The 19,245-nt window shown below is 35.4% G+C and overlaps 1 protein-coding gene across 2 annotated transcripts in view; it reads left to right on the plus strand.

Moving 5' to 3' along the window:
* LOC138705937 (pleckstrin homology domain-containing family G member 5-like) overlaps positions 1-19,245 on the plus strand; it is a 705,365-nt gene that overhangs the window by 264,126 nt on the left and 421,994 nt on the right. Inside the window, exon 1 of one of the 2 annotated variants that reach the window (XM_069834735.1) lies at positions 14,020-14,172. The exons of the other annotated variant lie outside the window; for it this stretch is intronic. The gene's annotated coding sequence lies outside the window, so the exon portion shown is untranslated. Of the gene's footprint in view, positions 1-14,019; positions 14,173-19,245 lie in introns of those variants that run through there. 2 annotated transcript variants of the gene reach the window in all.

Here is a 19,245-nt window from a genome sequence, read left to right on the forward strand (position 1 = left end):
CTTATGAGTTGAAACAGGCAAAAAATGCAAAAAAATACCCTAACAAAATATGTCTTAAAATACTCAGTTTATCATATAACATAAATACTAAAGCAGCTATGTTTCTGGTTACTAGAAAAAAGATGCAATTTCACCAAAACCCTAGCCCTAGTCATCACCTAAGCTCATACGCCGCCCTGTAACTATACCTACCTCAATTCCCCCACCTAACCTCTTGTGACTTTTATGTCCCTGAAACTATAAAAACAAATTGCATTAAACTCTGGAAGAACTGAAAAATAGCATCGGATGATACATCGCCTCAATTCCTTAAGGGGAATTGTAGTGAGTGATGCTTCACTTCTTAAACAAATGGAAACTATTGTTTGAAAAAAAATAAAAACAGTTTTAACATCTCCTTTCTTAACTTGACTGAGTGAATAGTGTTTTGACTGTTTATATTTAGTAATATGTTTCATTCGTAATTTGTGATGTGTCGGATTTCTGATCCTGCGCTGCGTATCACCGATAGCAAGCTGTCTATATAACCAGAGTCTCTGAACGGCTCGGCCAGTTACCGCGTTGCGGCTTCTTCACAACTTATTCGACCAGGATAATAGCCAAAGAACATCTTTAATATTTAGTGGAAATGGACGCGATTCCAATTTCCTTCTTCACTATGGATGTAGGCTATGCTTATTGCCAATGAGATTTGATATGTTCCCTTAGCTGGAGTTCGCCCTCGTTCCAACCCGCCATGTCTCGAATACCCACCTTATGTTTACAACTGTGTGATCGAAAGCAGTCCACAAATATGGATTTTCAAAGCACTCCGAGCTCTGTGTGTGTCTCGTGACACTTCTTATTGTTTATTTGAAACACTCTCCAACTTTCCCTCACAAGTTATCACTGGTTAATCGGCCAGTAACTTTCTGTCTTTCAGACGAAACGACTGCCACGTGGATTCCTTATTTCAGTAATGCTCTCTTGTTTATATTGCTGTTGTCTTGCGTGGGAGGTCAATCAACCCTTAATGCGTTTATTCCTGAGTTATGAAGCCGTCCTCCAAGCCATTTCATACAGCGGACGGGATTATAAGTCTCCGAGGTCTTCATATATAGCCCATTGAATCCATTTCCTCTTCCTTATCCATTTTCATTCCCTACTTTATACTCTGTTCTTCAGGATAGAACAGTCTTACCAGATCACTCAATTCCATCTAGGCCTCTATCTCAAATTTAAAATGTTGTAACAGTTCAAATATTTGTTTCTCTCTATTTTTTTAAAGTATAGAGAAAGTAAAAAAAAAAATATATATTTTTTTTCTTTTATTTGTAACTGGAGTTTTGAGCTGCCGTTATATCAAGGAAGTGTTTTTTGATTCTTTGTGCCTGTTTGGATGTATGCGTATTTCCGCCTGAGCTATTTGTATTAACAATTTATAAATGAACTTATTCTCCGAAGATGAACATGAAACCTACGTGGAAATCTTTAATAAAGGAGTATTCATAAATGGGGGAAATTTCTGTTTTACTAGTTTCAATATTGGTGCTATGGCAAATGAATAGGCCTAAACAGTATTTCAAGCTATTATTTAATGGCTCTTTTTTTTTTGTAAATTCATACTAGAAAATAATAGTTCTGCCTCTACAAAGTGAATTGGCCTAGTAGTGGTACTATGAATACCGAGTGATTCACGAGGATTTACCGTCACTTATGGAACGTATTTCCGAATACATTCTGATCAAAAAGTGTCATATAAACAATATTGTCTTAATCTCAATATTTTCAGAGTTACACTAATTTGAAATTGTTTGTAAAATACTATTATTTTTTAGTTTTAAGGGTAAAAGAATATTACAGATAAAGAATGAACTATTCAGGAGTATCATTTCTTTAATTAACTAGTATTCTGAAGCTAAAAATGTGTTGTGAATTCCATAGTTTCTTCGTACAGATTTTTTTTTTCGATTTTTAACTACAAAATTACACTTTCCTGTCATTTATCACAACAATTGTTACAAATCACGCCACTCTTGTAAATTCTTCAAGACTGTACATTAGGATGCATTGTTAAACTGTAAAGAATTAAGTTCCTAAAGTCGTATAATTTGTAACAATTTTTGTGATAAGTGCGGAAAAAGATGTCATTTTAATTAAAAAATTGAAAAACAAACATTTTTAGCTTCAGAACACTAGCCAATTAAAGAAATGATATTTCTGAATGGTTCATTCTCTATTTGTAATACTGTTTTATCCTTAAAACCAAAGAAAAAAATGTATTTTACAAACAACTTCAAATTAATGTAACTCTGAAAATATTGAGATTAGGACAATTGTTTATATGACATTTTTTGCTCAGAATGTCTTCTGAAATAAGCTCCGTAAGGGACGGTAAATCCTAGTGAATCACCCTGTATAATAGAGTTTGTTTCAGCGCGCTAAGAAGATTCAGAATACTCTTATCTATTGAGGCATACACCCTGCACTTCGGCATCATTGTGGAAGATTGAATATATTCCGCAATATTTTCTGCTGAATGCTGTTCATTCCATAAAAGAGACTACTACTGATAGAGGAGACTACAATACCCGAGTGTTTTTTTATGAACAAGACTGTTATTATTTTTTTTCCATGAACTTATTTCTTGACAAGGTTAGAGGACTTTGAAATCTGTCGTAACTTTTGAATAACTCTGTACTTTATATTAAGATATTACAAAATCTTCCATTATTGTAAATCGGATTATTTCATTGCATGAAAAACGGTGGCGTAGTAACATTACAGTTGTAGCAGAATTGGTGATGGTAGAACTAATGGAGATTACCAGATGTTCTGTATGGTTGTAAAACTTGAATTCCCAATTTGTGAATGAACAGAGGTTAAGAGTGTTCGAGAATAAGATCCTTAGAAAAATATTTGGGGCTAAGTGGGATGAGGTTACAAGAGAATGGAGAAAGTTACATAACGTAGAACTGCACGCTATTCTTCACCTAACATAATTATGAATATTAAATCCAGACGTTCGAGATGGGCAGGGCATGTAGCACATATGGGCGAATCCAGATATGCGTATAGAGTGTTAGTTGGGAGACCGGAGGGAAAAAGACCTTTGGTGAGGCCGAGACGTAGATGGGAGAATAATATAAAAATGTATTAGAGGGAGATGGGATATGATGATAGAGACTGGATTAATCTTGCTCAGGATAGGGGCCGATGCCGAGCTTATGTGAGGGCGGCAGTGAACCTCCGGGTTCCTTAAAAGCCATTTGTAAGTAAGTAAGAGCTAATGGAGCAGTTGCTTAATTAGAATGGTTGAGTAAACCGAAATACTAGGAGAGACTCTGACTTACTACAACTTCCTGGTCCTCCGAAACTTATGAATTCTGACGGGAATTAATTCCCAGTTGGTTTGTTGAGTTACAGATAACATTAAAATATAAACTACTGACATAAACAACTAATATTTTTGCATTTCGGCCCTTATCTAGAGAGTTTTCTGTCTCATTTTATATTTACAGCATAAATATACAGTAACTACTTAAATACAAATAGCCTACTTCAATATAAAATATTGGAGGTTCTGCGCTAGGATGGTTTATGCCCCTAAACACATTTATGTTTCAATTTTCTGTCGATTGCAATTATTGGCATAGATTTACGATATCTGTTCACAAATAATTACCGATATTATTTTTTTGTCTATTGAAATCACACGGATTCCGAATTGCTATGTTATGCTGTTGGTAGATTTTATAATCATTCAATTGAACTTCTTGTTTGTGTTTGAAATAAAATTTGTCGGTTAGTTCCTATTCTTTCTCATATAACAAATATTTGGATTCCAATAAATTAAATTATACACGCAATAGGTCATCCAAATTATGTCTAAAATATTTATGATGTATTAATCTCTTCGTTGTATTAGCCGAAGCTGGACACTTACGACATATGTTTGTACAGTAGAAGTTACGGACGTTTTGCAGAATTTCGTTCCGTAACTTCCGAAAAAAATACGTTTTCCGTTGTCTCTATCTTTGAATATAACTTAAATTTGCAGTTGCTTATATTTTTGGGTAGTTTTTTGCTTTAGGCTCACCTGTGGAGACTATAACACGTCGAAAATGCGGTTTCGAATCCCTTAAGAGTTTAAGTGGAATTCTTTCTAGGTATAGTTCTGTTTACCTTGTAAATTATTTCATAATTTCCCATAAAGTAACATCGTCCATAATCATCTATTCTGGAAGTAACAGGAAGCTAAGTATACTATTAGCATAAACCCTAGGGGAAATTAAATAAAATTCCTTCTATGAGGTAAGTATCAGATAATAGCTGATACACTTGGCGTCGCCCGAGTGGGGAAAAGTGTTTAACAAGCACTTTCCTATACGTATCATGTCACTTGTAATAGTACATCAACGCACAACTTCTTATTTCGTAAATATGTTCTTTGCTACAGTGTTATTGTTCCTTGTTTGGTTAAGAGACTGTCTATTTTCATACACATTTTGATACGTAAATTTACTAAAATTGTCCAAAAAGTATCATAATCAAGCTCTATAGTCTAGGCCTATAGGATTAGAACTAGTCCCATCCAGACTTATACCGTCCATTTCTTTGTTCGAAGTTCGGTGTTCCTTTTTCCTTTTCATTGAAATGAAAGGTCAAATTTGGAAGTTTCTAAAACATACTGACCTTTCAAATAACATTTGACAAAGTCGGCATCAAACGAAGTGATCAATTTTAACCTTGACACTTTGCGAACACATTAAGGTTACGTGCGACTCGATCAATTTAGTGTGTGTTGAGTACACTGTCATCCAAAAGTTGAAGAACACGCACATTTGTATTAATATTTTTAACGCAGCCTTTGGTGTTAAATTCTTTCTAAGGTTTCTGAACAGTTTATGATTAATTAAATCATTGGAAAATTCGGAAGAATTTTTGTATCTGGACCGTGTGGTGAGGTTTGATATCTCTAACATTTCGAACCACTTACAGTACATTTCATCATCAGAGTACTTTATTCAAATACCTGAAGAATCGCCAGGCTTCACAGATCCAACAGAACCCTTCAGGTATATATGTAATGTAATGAATGAATGAAAAAAAAAAGTTATGGTTTATTTAACGACTCTCGCAACTGCAGAGGTTATATCAGCGTCGCCGGATGTGCCGGAATTTTGTCCAGCAGGAGCTCTTTTACATGACAGTAAATCTACTGACATGAGCCTGTCGCATTTAAATGCCATCGACCTGGCCCGGGATCGAACTCGCAACCTTTGGCATAGAAGGCCAGCATTATACCAACTCGCCAACCAGGTCGAATGTATGTATGTATGTATGTATGTATGTATGTATGTATGTATGTATGTATGTATGTATGTATGTATGTATGTATTCACACTGCAAATGGGTATATACCCGGTGGCAATGGTAACTAATTACACTCAATAATGACAATTAATAATAAACACAATTAATAAAAATACAATTAATAATAAATTAATAATAATACAAATAATAATAATAATAATAATAATAACAATAACAGGGAGTATCCTAAATTAAATGAAGCACGATCACTTAAAATAACATTTTAAGTAAATCTAATTATTGAGCTTTACTACTCTGGTGATGACAATTTATAGTGAGTAGTTTCGAAACATCGAAACTATTAAGATTCCACAGTAAGAAAATTAAAATAATAAACACAGTCACCGTGAAGGCTTCAATTTCGTAGGACTGCGAACAAAGATTGGTAAAGAAAATAAATTGAATACACTGTAAGGATTTTATTTTATATTTTTGATATAGAAGGGATTCCAGCGTTCTAAGTCGAGGTTTATTTCCTCAACTTAAAAATATATGAGGCATATTCTATAATAAAATTATATGTGTTTGTGATTCTCAATCCGGTATACAGGGTGAGGCAGAAATCAGATTACATAGGAACATTAACAGTATATGTTCAATATTCAAGCATCTGCTTGAATGCATGCCTCAATTCCATTCTCCCGCTTGCTTTAAGCTTGTTTTAATGTGTTGGGAGTGATTTGAAACATGGTTTCTGTGATCCTTTATTTGCGGTCGTCCGTGCTGTTAATGTTCTTAATAAGTAATATAATGGCATTTAAGTGTCCTCACAAATAAAAATCCAGGGATATTAGACATGGCAACCGAGGTGAAAATTCAACAGGACCTCGACGACCTATTACTTACCTACCCATAGAAGATCTTCACCTAATCACGAACGAACTCTGTAGCTTGTATCGATGTCAGTGATATGCGTGCAAAATTCGAAACAAACTTCTTTGGCTGATATACTACACTGACAAACATCGAGAGATTCTCTAAGGGCTCTTGCTGAATGCGGCTAGGACCGCAGTTGCTGTCCCTTCATCTGTGACTGTTCGTAGTCTTTCAGAAAGCGATCAGTTGCGCACAGAACCTTTGAATAGCGTCACCAACTGGGCGACGACATTATGGGTGAGTGGCTTTCTGTCTGAATGTTGCTGGTTGGATTCCGTAACTCAGTAGCTACGATTGCCGACAGTAAAAAGTAACATATGCCAGTAATGCTCTGAAATTTTAAATTCAGTATTTCAGGCAATGTTCATAGAAATATTGGGTATATGGATTATATATTACATACAGTGTGACCCGTAAGTAATGTCCTTCATTCTGGTGTATGATTCCTTTAGTAAAGAGCAACAAAAAAAGTCAAACACCATTTTGCTGTATTTTGAATAGTTTTCAAGAAAAATGTGCATTTTAAAATATATGAATTACGAGATCGTGCAGCGCTGTGTAATTAGTAGAAAGTGCACATAAGGCCGTGTTGCTCTGAACAATCCTTTCACCTGGCTTGTTATGAACAAGAAAGTGGAAGGTCATTGCCACATAGCGTACATTGTAATAAAAAATACAGATGATACAACGTTTAATTTTTATGTTTAAACTGTGTTAGAGAGAGGAGAACTAACACTGTTCTTTTCACGTTAAATAAAATCTTGGAAAATTTAAAATAAACTCTCCAGCCTAATTTTAATTAAATGTTCAGAAAACGTAGACAACAAGATACGCTTATTTCAAATTAAGAAACAATTAAGAAATATTTCTACTCTCTCATTTCAATTGAATATTCTAGCGAACATAAACAGTAATGATGCCATGATGATTAATCATGAGTTTTATGTAATGAAAAATGTATAATGGGACAGGGTTCAATTTTGATAATTTTCTAATATGTTCCATTATAAATTGTTCATTACATAAAACTCATGATTAATCATTCAACCACTGTTATGCATATTACTGTGTACAATTTAATAGACTTATGTTTAGATTTCCTCAAATTTTTTAATATCTGATGATGTTGTAGAGGCGAAAACGTTCATGAATATCTTTTTCAAGATGTATTAGCAAATAATAAAATTTTCAAATTGATAAATCATATGATTGAGCATTTGAATAAATTTGTCTTGAATAGATTTATCTGAAAATCAAAAATGAATTGTAAAATGACTATTACACGATTGGAAGAAATAAAGTGCTCTTATACAGTAAAATATTAATTGACTTACTGAAATTCTATTTCACTAATGTTAGCTTCACCAAAACGTTTGAACGGAGCCGCCATTTTCTGTTGACTGTCTATGCTGTAAACAAATGACGATCGCAAAGCATGTTTTATAGTACCGTAAAGAATTTACACTTTGAAATGTTGGCAAACAAAGAAACAAATGCTAGGGTAGTAATAAAAACAAACAAATGCTAGGTAAGTGATAAAATTAAATGCTAGGGAAGTGTTAAAATTATGCGATAAGCAGCCAGGATTGGTTGAAAGACGTCCTTCATACCGTTTTATTGGTTAAAAGTAGTATGACATAGTAAAAGTGTTATCCTGGGAGTCGACCTGGTTGGCGAGTTGGTATAGCGCTTGCCTTCTATGCCCAAGGTTGCGGGTTCGATCCCGCGCCAGGTCGATGGCATTTAAGTGTGCTTAAATGCGACAGGCTCATGTCAGTACTGGCATGTAAAAGAACTCCTGCGGGACAAAATTCCGGCACATCCGGCGACGCTGATATAACCACTGAAGTTGCGAGCGTCGTTAAATAAAACATAACATAACATTTATATCCTGGGTGTCTAAACGCCTATAGAACCAGGAGATATTGCATGTCAAGCATGCTCTGCTAAGGTCAATAACTTTCTATATAAAATAGGAAAAAGACCTTAAAGAATATGCGCTGCGGGTTGCTTAAGCCAGGGCTTACCTCGTACGAGTTACAATTATTGGACAATTATTATTGACAATAAATAGAAAAAGTGAGATTATTCTAATAATTGACTTTCACTCATCTGACATTTCCCTGTAAGCATCCGAATTTGTTGACGATACGAATCCTGTGAATAAGATGAGAACTCTCTACAGGCTCTTCTCACTTCTCCAATTGCAATAAACCGCCATCATTAAAGAAAATATGTTGCAATAGGTCAGAACAAATAGATTGATAGTGCAACATCTGGACTGTACGTTGTATATTTTCCAGAGTCATTCGTGACGGTTGCATAAGCATGTCTTGTTGAAGGAGTGTACGGGTCTCTTGATCAAAGCTAGGTAGGTACGCTTCACAACTCTGTGTACTCGGAGTTCAGCGTCAACGCATGACCATTTGGTACAAGTTTGAAGTGCACGATGCCTTCGCTATTTTACACAGTTCTATCTCGTGACTTAAATCGTCGCCTAGCAGACGAAGAGACATATCTCCAAGGAATCGATTTTAGTGATACACCGGTTTTGAATGCATCCCTATGTAGTTTACATACTGAAGTATTCGAGACGGGCGTAGGCCTATCTCTAAAATCGATTTTTTGGAGTTACGTCTCTTCGTCTGCTAGGCGACGAAATGGCATTAACTGCTGGTTGATGTTCTTCATCACCGGGTGACCACTGCTTTCACTTGTCAGGATTATCTAGAATTATTCACTTCCCATCACAAACCCCACTCCTTTCAGAACCGGTCGTTTTCATGGTTTCAAAGATGTTTGCGGACATCAATTAGTTGCTGGACTTATGTTTCCTTCATTTCATGGGGATCAACTCGTTGGCTTTTTCGCTGTATCCCAAATTGTTGGGGGTGACACTGGAAGGACTAAGACTGGCCGACAATTGACGGTTGCAGACAAGTAGCTGTTCTTCTGTTTACTGAGTAGAGAGCCTCATTCTTTGCTACAATAGTCATCCTGAGCGAGATTTATCTTCAACTCTTACATCCCCTTACTGAATTATTGGAGCCAGTTTGATTCCATCCTAGTAATGATCATCCCTTCACATTCTACTTCATATATTTCACATACTTCGCAGTCATACGTTTTCCAGAAAAGAATCCGAAACACTCATACTGTGATTCTTCCACCACACATTTTCGATGAGAGATTATCCCTTTGAAGCGCAGTGGTTACAGTACATAACCACCTTTTAAATTTGAGTTTCCTGCCTACTTACAGTGTAATTTTTATTTCAAAACTACTGCGCTGTGTTCACTGATCCCTAGTAACTGTAGAAGAATTTTATTTTCCCTATATTTGTGTTGCTCCACTAAGATGGCCGATGTTGTTGTCAATAGTTTGGGTGTGGAAGACTCGCTACATGTCTTTATTTCAGTTGTATGCTAAAATATCACAGTTACGTAAGTTTCTATTTAGTGTTATTTGTCTTTCAGTCTTTTAGAACATATTTCAGTAACAAGATTGTAATTTCTTCGACACATGTGGCGTCAATATAGAAATAATGTGGTGGTTTCAAAACGTAACCACTACGCAAACAGGTAGTTACGCTTACCATATCCAACAAAATGTTCCATTTTTGTGTCAGCTTATTCATCATGGCTACAAGGTAGAGATGGTTGGTGACAATCACAAAGTGTTTTTGACAACTTTTTCACAAGTTTGAGACAACAAAATATGTATGCATGTAGTACAGTTAGACATGGGCGTATTGGTTTACCACACGACGAAAGAAGAGACCGCGACATGAAACGTGGTGAGAGTGATAGCCGTACGTCATATGCTAGAGTGTCCTGGCTCAAGTGGAAGGATAGAAGGTCCATTCTTTTCCTTTCTAATTACCACGCAACACATGTGAAGTGGCACTTTGCCTTAATGAAACCAGAAACTGTTTCCTTTTGTATCATTCGCAGTAAGTCTGAAGACATTGTGTTATACAGTATTGCATAGTGGTTTTACCATGGAACCACCCATTTTCTGTGTAAAAATGGAAGTTTTTAGAATTTTTAAAATTTGAGGCACTTCTCTTAGACAAATAAAAGTTTAATTTCATTGCAAACACAATTTTTTATTTCCTTCCCAAATGCGTGCATCAAAGGGTTAAAATATATTATCACAATGCAGTATAAAATGATTGTTGTTAAATGCATCTTAGAACATACTTCAAAGCATTCCAACTGTAGATCTGTTCACATGGCAACAAAAAAGTCACTGCCGATTCAAAGATCTCAAGATCACGTGCATATGTTTACATCGCTTTACTCTTTCGTTGGACAGACTTGGATAATACAAATTACCAGTTGCCTAGCAACTAAACTATAAATTAGCATCACACATTATAGAGAAAGACTTTCCTGACTGTAGTAATTACTGTTTTATGTTTGTAATTGGATACGAGGTTCGCGGTGCCAACCTTGTCTAAATGATAGATGTTGCTTCTTTCTCTTAGCCTATTTTCTACTCAAGTGACTCCTACAATTTTCCAGAGAATATGTTACAGTGTTGGCTAGCAATACCGAGACATGGATTTAAACGAACGATTAAATTTTTTGGCATGACTTCCATTCAAAGAGAAGCTGAGTTGAAATACATTGTCGTAGATATAGAACATTAAAAAAAATCCTGTTTCGGATTGAAATAGTAGATAAAATTCACCTATTGTATTTTTTTCAACAGTAATCTCACTAGAGGTTTTGATTTATCTAGAGAAAATAAAAACTCGAGTGAGATTTAATTGACTATTACACGATTAGAAGAAAGTATATAAAGATTAGAAGAAACAAAGTACTCTAATACAATAAAATATTAATTGACTTACTGAAATTCTATTTCACTAATGTTACCTTCACCAAAATGTTTGAATGGAGCCGCCATTTTCAGTCGAGTATCTATGCGGGAAACAAATTACGATCGCAAAGTATGTTTTATAGTACCCTAAATAATTTGCAGTTTGAAATGTTGGCAAACAAAGAAACAAATGCTAAGGTAGTGATAAAAACAAACAAATGCTCGGTAAGCGATAAAGTTAAACAAATGCTAGGGAAGCGATAAAATTGTAAAATAAATAGCCGTGATTCGTTGAAAGACGTCCTTTCGTACCGTTTTATTGGTCAAAAGTAGTATGACGTAGTAAAAGTGTAATAAGCACGTTAAAATTAATTCTAAAGAATCCCATCTTATCTTCGCTTACTCAAGTAAAATATGAGAATCTTGATGCTGCGAGGTAAAATAGAATTTTCTATAAATAAACAGTAGGCTATATATCTGCTTATTACTAAATGGCAATATGTTAGGTATCATACAATTAAAAATGTCGTTGCTCTTCTCAAACAGTGGAGCGGCTTTCTCTATACGAAAACAAAATGTAGGCGGAAAAGTTCCAAAAAATTATTTTAAGTAAATCAGCAAGTAATGTATTATAAATCGTCAAAGCCCTTTAACTCAAGTTTGATTACCTACATGAAGATAGCTGTATCTTTCTCTTACAGAGACTAAATGTATGTCCTTTGTATTATATTTGTCCCATTGTCTTAAGTTTCGGCCTTAAGTCATGATGACTACATAGTCGACTCCCTTTTCTGTGAATTTATAACTATCACAAATACAATAGGCCTATGGTATGGGCAACAGGTTCAGTTCTTAAAGAAATATATATTTATTTCGATGTAAAAATGTAACAGAAATTTTGGTATTCCACTTGCCTGATCTCGGGTTCTTCCTTCAATTTGCTCATCCCTTGTTTTTATTCTGAAATACTATATAATTGAAGGGTTCAGAGCCATAGTGGGCCAAGCGCCATTTATTAAAAAGGAGAAAGCAAGGGTTAAAGTTAAGTGAATACCATAGTTGAATGAAGATTGTCATATCATTTAGTTTGAATGTGTATATTTTATATTACTTGCTATATGTTTCCATTGAATTATGGTAATAACTTCATTTTAACCTTGTTTTCTATGGTTTTGGTAAATGACGCTTGGCCTGCTATGGTTCTGAACCCTTCAATTATAAGATATTTATGTCATTTTACTCTTCTTTAATCAAACATGTCAAACAATGCGTTAATGTGTCAGAACTTCGAAGTGGAGATGTAACGAGTATATTTCATGCTACTGCATTCTGGTCACTGCTAGGCTCATTAGATATTGTGAAAGTAATGACTTATGTTCGTTGAAATACAACAAATTAATGCAACCTTTCGAAATATGTATGAATGTGTGCAAACACCACTCGCCATTGCAAGTTGATTATAAGAATTACCATTCCGCACTCTGTTTCTCAAACTTGGACAGACTTTTTTTATTTTTTTACATAGACTACATCTTTCCCCGCAACAAGTAGGGACACCCGTTCAGGGATCCGTTGTAAAACAAAAAATGACCGATTTTCACATACTGTAACAACACTAGTCACAGCAGAGTGGTAATGTTATTAGGCCATGAACCAATGCAATTTGAGTGACCATGGACAATGACATTACCTTCCCATGCTATAATCATGGGGCCCCGAAGTTGCATGTAAAAATAGCCGGGTCACCCGATTTCTCTTTGTAATATCTAGACATCGAGTGCACCTACAGTCTTTTGCGAACACTCGCTTGGTTTGTAATCGCGAGTTCTGCGATACCAAAGTGATAATAGACACGTACGATAGATTGAGTGAACCATGGTGAAAAGTGTGTTGTAAACTGGGACTAATTTCGCAATATCGTTTCATACGAAGAGACAATGTATTGCATGCCCTACTTCTCTGTAGATCCATTTTATTCATTTGTAAACCGAAACAAAAATAAAACCTTTAAACCAATACAACTGTAGGTTCTTTCCTGAAACTTTATGACTTATTCTACGTGCCGATGTATCCCTGATACAGGGCAGATTTTTTTCGCAATGGGTAATATGTGACTCGGTGTAGTAATCAATAGACAAGTGTATCATAGAATGAATACGTTAATGTGAGTGAGTGAGTGAGTGAGTCAATCAAACCCATTCGGTGGAGGAGTTTGGGACGATTTAATGAGTTACGAAATGGGTGAATAGAAAATTAAGCATCTCAAAGTACAGTACCATGCGTCAAAGCTGACTCTTTCGTCCCTCTTCTTCCAGTAGCTCCGCCCTTCCTCTAAACTGTATTGTACCCACTCGACATAATATTTTAGTCCAGTCTTGGAGGAGAATAACTCTTGGTAACGGATTGAACAGGGAGATTTCCCTTCCTTTGTCTTCCGTGATGTTGAAGCCGAAACGTAACTCCGAAACTTTGGATGTTTCTGCGTTTGACACACGTTCAGAAAATGGAAACATTCTGCTACACTACGTTGAATACCATAGCTAAATGTGTCAAAGCAAATTAGGAAACTAGTTAGGCACCCAAGTGAGTAATTAAATTTGAGTTAATTCATTGATTCAGTGAATAAGCTTAAGGTGAATGAGTGTGAATCAGTCAGCGAGTCAGTGAGTGAATTGATTTGGGATAATTGAGTAAGTCGGTGAATGAGAATTGGGAGAGGGAGCCAGTTTATGCCCCGTTCAGACCACACTACGTACTGATTATCCCTTAAAGCTGCTCCACATTAGTGCAACAGTGGTCACAATGGCAAAGCAAGAATGACCATGGGCGCACAACAATGGTCGCCGGGGAAACAGGTCCAGGTTTTGGGGGAGGAGGAGTGCAGGCAGATCGATCGGGCGGGTGGATGAGGGTGCAGGGCCGAGCCAGCGTCAGTCGAGGATCGGCGCGCCGGCTGTGCGGACATGTGTGGTGCCGAACCGACACGTCTACAAGGCTGTGGCTGTCAGAGTGCGGGTGCGCGGGGCCGTCGTTCGGTCGCGGTGTGACGGACGATCCAGCTGTTATGCATTCTTGTGGCTCTCGGTGCAAGGACAGTGTAGTAGTAGCAGAGAGGTTAGACACCAGTTTTTCTTTCTTGTATCAAGTAAACACTTCGCACAGACACCTCTACTCGAAAGGTCCCACTGTTGGAACGCACAATGAATTTTCGTCGTTTAAAAAAATTCTCAGCAATAGCCCTTTTCCTGAGATGTATCGACTCACCCCAAAGTTGCAACTCTCTTATCCAAATTTACTAAGTTGATCACAGACACAACATTGACAATTTATGTTGGGACGTTCCGACTAATATTTTGCGCACACTTCCGAATCAATTCTTAATTAGCTGAATACGTTTCTCCTCTTATTTTTCTTTACTCTTGCTCTCAGTGTAGAAAAGTGCGCTAGTCATAGAAAGAGAAGTTAGACACAAGTCTCCCTCTTTTGTATAAAAATAAAGTACTTGTCACGAACACCTCTACTTAGCGTCTCACTTCAGGAACATTTTCGTCCTTAAAAATCTCCTCGACAAGCCTTTTTATATACTATATCGACTCGGGAGCCAATCTAAAGAACCTCCCTTCCCAACGTTTTACTCATTTACATCTTCATTTAGTCACCCACTCTACAATGACAATTTGTAATAGAAGTTACGAAACAAAATTCTGCGCATATTTCTGAATTCATTAAGTCCCACTGAGGCATTAAATCAAAACTAAATGGGAATTGACACGTACGATTTTTTTTGTTTATTATACTGCGATTTTACTAGAGATAAAATACAACACCACCAGTAAAAATGTTAGAATACCGGTTCGGAAATATAGAATCGTTGAACTTTCTAATATTGAAATTCTACTTCATATTAAAGAAATTATAACCGTCTTCTAGTTACTCTGGGTTAATAAAAAATCTGAAAAATTACTATTTATGTAACCTTCTCCATTCCGACGTAAAATCGCCTATCTTCAGTACGTTTATTTGTTATATTTCGTAACGATTTCATTAAAACAGTACTTAAAATATTTGTTTCAGAGCTGCAAATTTTAGCTTCGAAATATTCATGTTTTCTCATTTCCACCGAGGTCAAGTAGATTAGAATTAGACCTGGTCAATACGAAAGAAAAACTACACATACAGGTATATTTGTAGTTGAAATGCATTTTCTTTCTGACCGAATGTAGAGAAGGTTACGTTGAAAGCAGATAACTTTTCTTGTTTTAACTTTTTTTTATTAGAAAATACTGTGACACTAAAATTAATTAAATTATTTCGATTTAAATGGAATTTTCAGCATCATTAATGCAAGATCCATTGTGTTTATATGTGTAGTCAGCCTGTCACTGCGTGTTTTGTATACAGCTTTATCACATGAACCACTGAGCGGATTTCGTTGGTAGTCATTATTTACGGTTTAATTTATTCCACACAAATATGCAGATGAAGTTATAGAATATTTGATACAAAAATAACCATATTATACATATATCATACTGCATAGTAATAACACAAAATGATGTTTTGATCAAAATCAATTCTAACAAATTTATTCTCTACTTTCAATTTCTGCATAAATTAAAAAAAAAACCCTGTCTAAAGAATATGCTGTAAATATATATATATTTCCAACACCTGTGATAGTTTATACATGTTTTATCTGTGCCTCTGTCTATCGGTGTACCTTTTTTCTCCCTGAATTATTCAAATTATTTATTTCTTATGCAGTAACTGTATGAATTTTGCAGAAAGGAACCAAGATACAAAGTTAAAGAAACCGAGCCAGACATATAATTGTGTGCCTCTACTCTAATTGAAAACCTATAAAGAATGATTTGGTGTCTTATCAAAATTAAAATTCAATTTTTTTTTATTTAACTTTCAGCATTATTGTGACTAAGCTTATATCTACGCAATGATATCTAGTTATGAGAGTTGCATCGGGAAGGAAGAAGATTAAACGTGACAATTTGCACTGGAAAAATTTTCGTATCCCTATGAAACACTCCTAAAAATAGCGCAAATTAACGACTTACACGAAACCATATCTAATTATTTCTTTATTGAAATCTTTCCTAATGAGAGAGTGCTTAGCTACGTTTGTATTTTAATTAAGAGCAATAATTTGTACCTCATATCCAAAGAATCTTCAGACATGAGCTTCTGAATTAAAAAGTATGAAGTTGGCCGTTCTGGATATGAAGAAAAATTATTACGTTTGTGTCATGCTAATTTTGATGAAAATAGTCACCTGCCACTTAACCTAGCTAGCAGAAGTGTTACAATTAAGTTGTAAGCCTTTTTCTGTAAAATTTATTCGGCTCGAATTTCAGTAAAATTATTTTGAATTTAATGTAACTGATTGGATGCCCTTCATTGTGTAAGTCATTTTTCTATTTTTGTGGCTAAATTCCTTTTACTGTGAAAATTCACCAAAATAAGGTACAGAAATGTCTCGAATTGGATTGACTTCCTTGAACTGCAATGAAATAGTTCTGGATTTGCTTTAGAAACGTCTTGAAGAGAGTGCGATAACGGATATAATTTCGCATTAATTAGCAATATTATTAGTGATTGTGTAACATTTATAATCAAAATGCTGTACTTACATTGTTTAGTTTTCGTTATATGAAGCGCGCGCTATTTTTCAGACAAAACGCCCCCGGGCGAATTTTCGAACTACTTCTATGAAATCGTGCCCGGAATTGCGTTGTGTAATGTTATGATGTCTCGCAACTGTCATTATAAGCCGGAAAGTGTGAACGTCGGAAATTGTTTGGTTTAAAAAATAGTTCTACGTAATGCAGTATCAATTTCTAGAATGACTAAATGGTATGTCGTATAATGGATTGAATTTGATCAAAGACATTAAAGATATGTGGCAAATTATTATTTTAAAACAACGCTGAATAAGTTTATGCTCTACTTTAGACACTGGAAATAATAGATCTTGATAAAATATGAATCAAATTGAAAAGCGCGTTAGACAAACGCTGTTGAACGACTTTAATAAATCTTTTTTTCCTGAAATTGTGTCTATAGCTATATTGCGTAACCTTTTGATGTCTTGTAATTGTCACTTAGAAGGAGGGAAGTGTGAGTTTCGTCAATTATTTTGTTAGAAACCGAATTTTATGTAGTACAATATCCATTTTCAGGAAGCTAGATGGATTACATTTGTTAGAAAATATTAAGGACTAAACGGAAATTATAATTTTGTAATAATGCTCAATAGATGTATGTTTCACGTTAGACATTCGATGCAGTAAACTGTGTTAAAATTTGAATCGAACTGTAAACATTACGTTAGGAAAACATTTGAAAAGTTATTGCGCATTAGTGCAGAATATTACGACACGAAAATTATTATTCTCCTACAAGTTACCAACAAAAGATTCTGAGAAATGTATATTTATTGGTTTTATATTGAAGACGTATAGTTTGAAAAGTCTGCGTTATTCATACTTTAATGGGTCTGAAATATTGCTGTGTAAGTAAAGTGACAGTCACTGGTTGAAAGAATACTGTTTGTGTCTGAGATGAAAGCAACAGTTCTTTTTTAGTCCTCTGAAACCCAGAAATATTTCCATCAAAAAATTCCGAGAAATATTTCCTTACTGGCAAACACAAGTTACAGAATTTTACGTACTCTCAATACTTACTGAGGCAGTTTCGAGGCATCTAAAATATTCACAACTTCGCCTCGTTCTTTCTGTAAGTACCTTCTCATTTGTCGTGACCGTGAAGTTGTAAGTATTGGTCATTCGACAATGAAAAGCGCTTTGTACTACGAATCCTATTTAATCGAAATTTTAAATTGCAGAGGAAATATAGAGAGAAATGAGGTTGCGATACAACTTTAATAAAGCATTTTTAATTAAGAATAACTAGGAGAACGGAATTTTGCTTAGAAAAACTCAACACCTTTTCCCAGGATAAACAGTATCTTCCTGAGATATAACCATAGATCGTCTTGGTGAAAATTTTCTAAACTATGTAATGGTCAACGATTCACATATAATCTAGATTCAATTAGATATCGTGACTATGACGTTACATGGCGGGACGGCACCATCCCTTAAGGTGATTCGGAACCTCAAAAATTACGAAATTTTGAAATTTTATTTTATGCTTCATTGTAGGCCTATTCTACATACTTCAGGGATTACAATGATATGACACTTATTGTTTTGAAAATTGGAAAGTGTTTTTTATCCTTTTTATTTGTGTTGCACCTGTCAATTGATGTTTCTTGTCAACTTTGAAGTTCCCCAAAAATTACATTTTTTATACATATGACCCATAATCTCAGCTTCTACCTGATATATCAAGCTCACATTTTTACCACGTGTTCTGCATAATTATTTCCTACTTTTAACACAGGGAAATGTTTCTATGTTGAATAGTTTGAAAATAAAAAAAAATAATAATTCTCTCTCTTTTTCTTTTCAAAATTCAGTTTCATAATACAAATTTTTAATTTCTGAACTTTTTATAGTAAGTAAACGTCCTTACGTCTAAATAATGAACAGGCTTCCACTAATATGTGATGAAAGTTTCATCTTTCTACATATGAAGGTTTCTGAGAAAATGGGTCATGAACTTGGTGAAATTTAACATTGTGGAGATAGGCGATTCCGAACCCTTTTAAGCACTTGTAGCACAACTAGGGTTATTGTACATCCCTGTAGAACGAGTTTCATGCCTTATTGTGCTCACCTGACGAGCTGACTTTGCCACCTGCCGTATAGCGTATTTTTTTCACGTACCGTTTACGTAATACCCTTCCCTAATGATCTTGCGTCACTCAAATCATAGTCGTTTAGAACTACCACCACTACCACTACCAATTTTTAGATATATCACGAGAACACGGCGTCGTGGTGGAAGAAAAGATCAGTACGAGACAAAGTTGGGGTCACATGTGCTCAAAGTTGGATCCAACGTTGGCTCCAACATTTGACTACTTGTATGTTTGCATCATTATTTGATCATGGATTCTGATATTCGACATTCGTGTCACGGCCATACTATGTGTCAAACGCTGGTGCGTCCAACGTTGGAGGGCATTGGACACACAGTTTCGCTCGGCTTTAGAATAGTGCTTTATTTTCTGGCCGGAGATGATAATAGGAGGGAGGATTGTGGAGA

The sequence above is a fragment of the Periplaneta americana genome, chromosome 9 (genome assembly GCF_040183065.1).
Source record: "Periplaneta americana isolate PAMFEO1 chromosome 9, P.americana_PAMFEO1_priV1, whole genome shotgun sequence".
NCBI lineage: Eukaryota > Metazoa > Arthropoda > Insecta > Blattodea > Blattidae > Periplaneta > Periplaneta americana.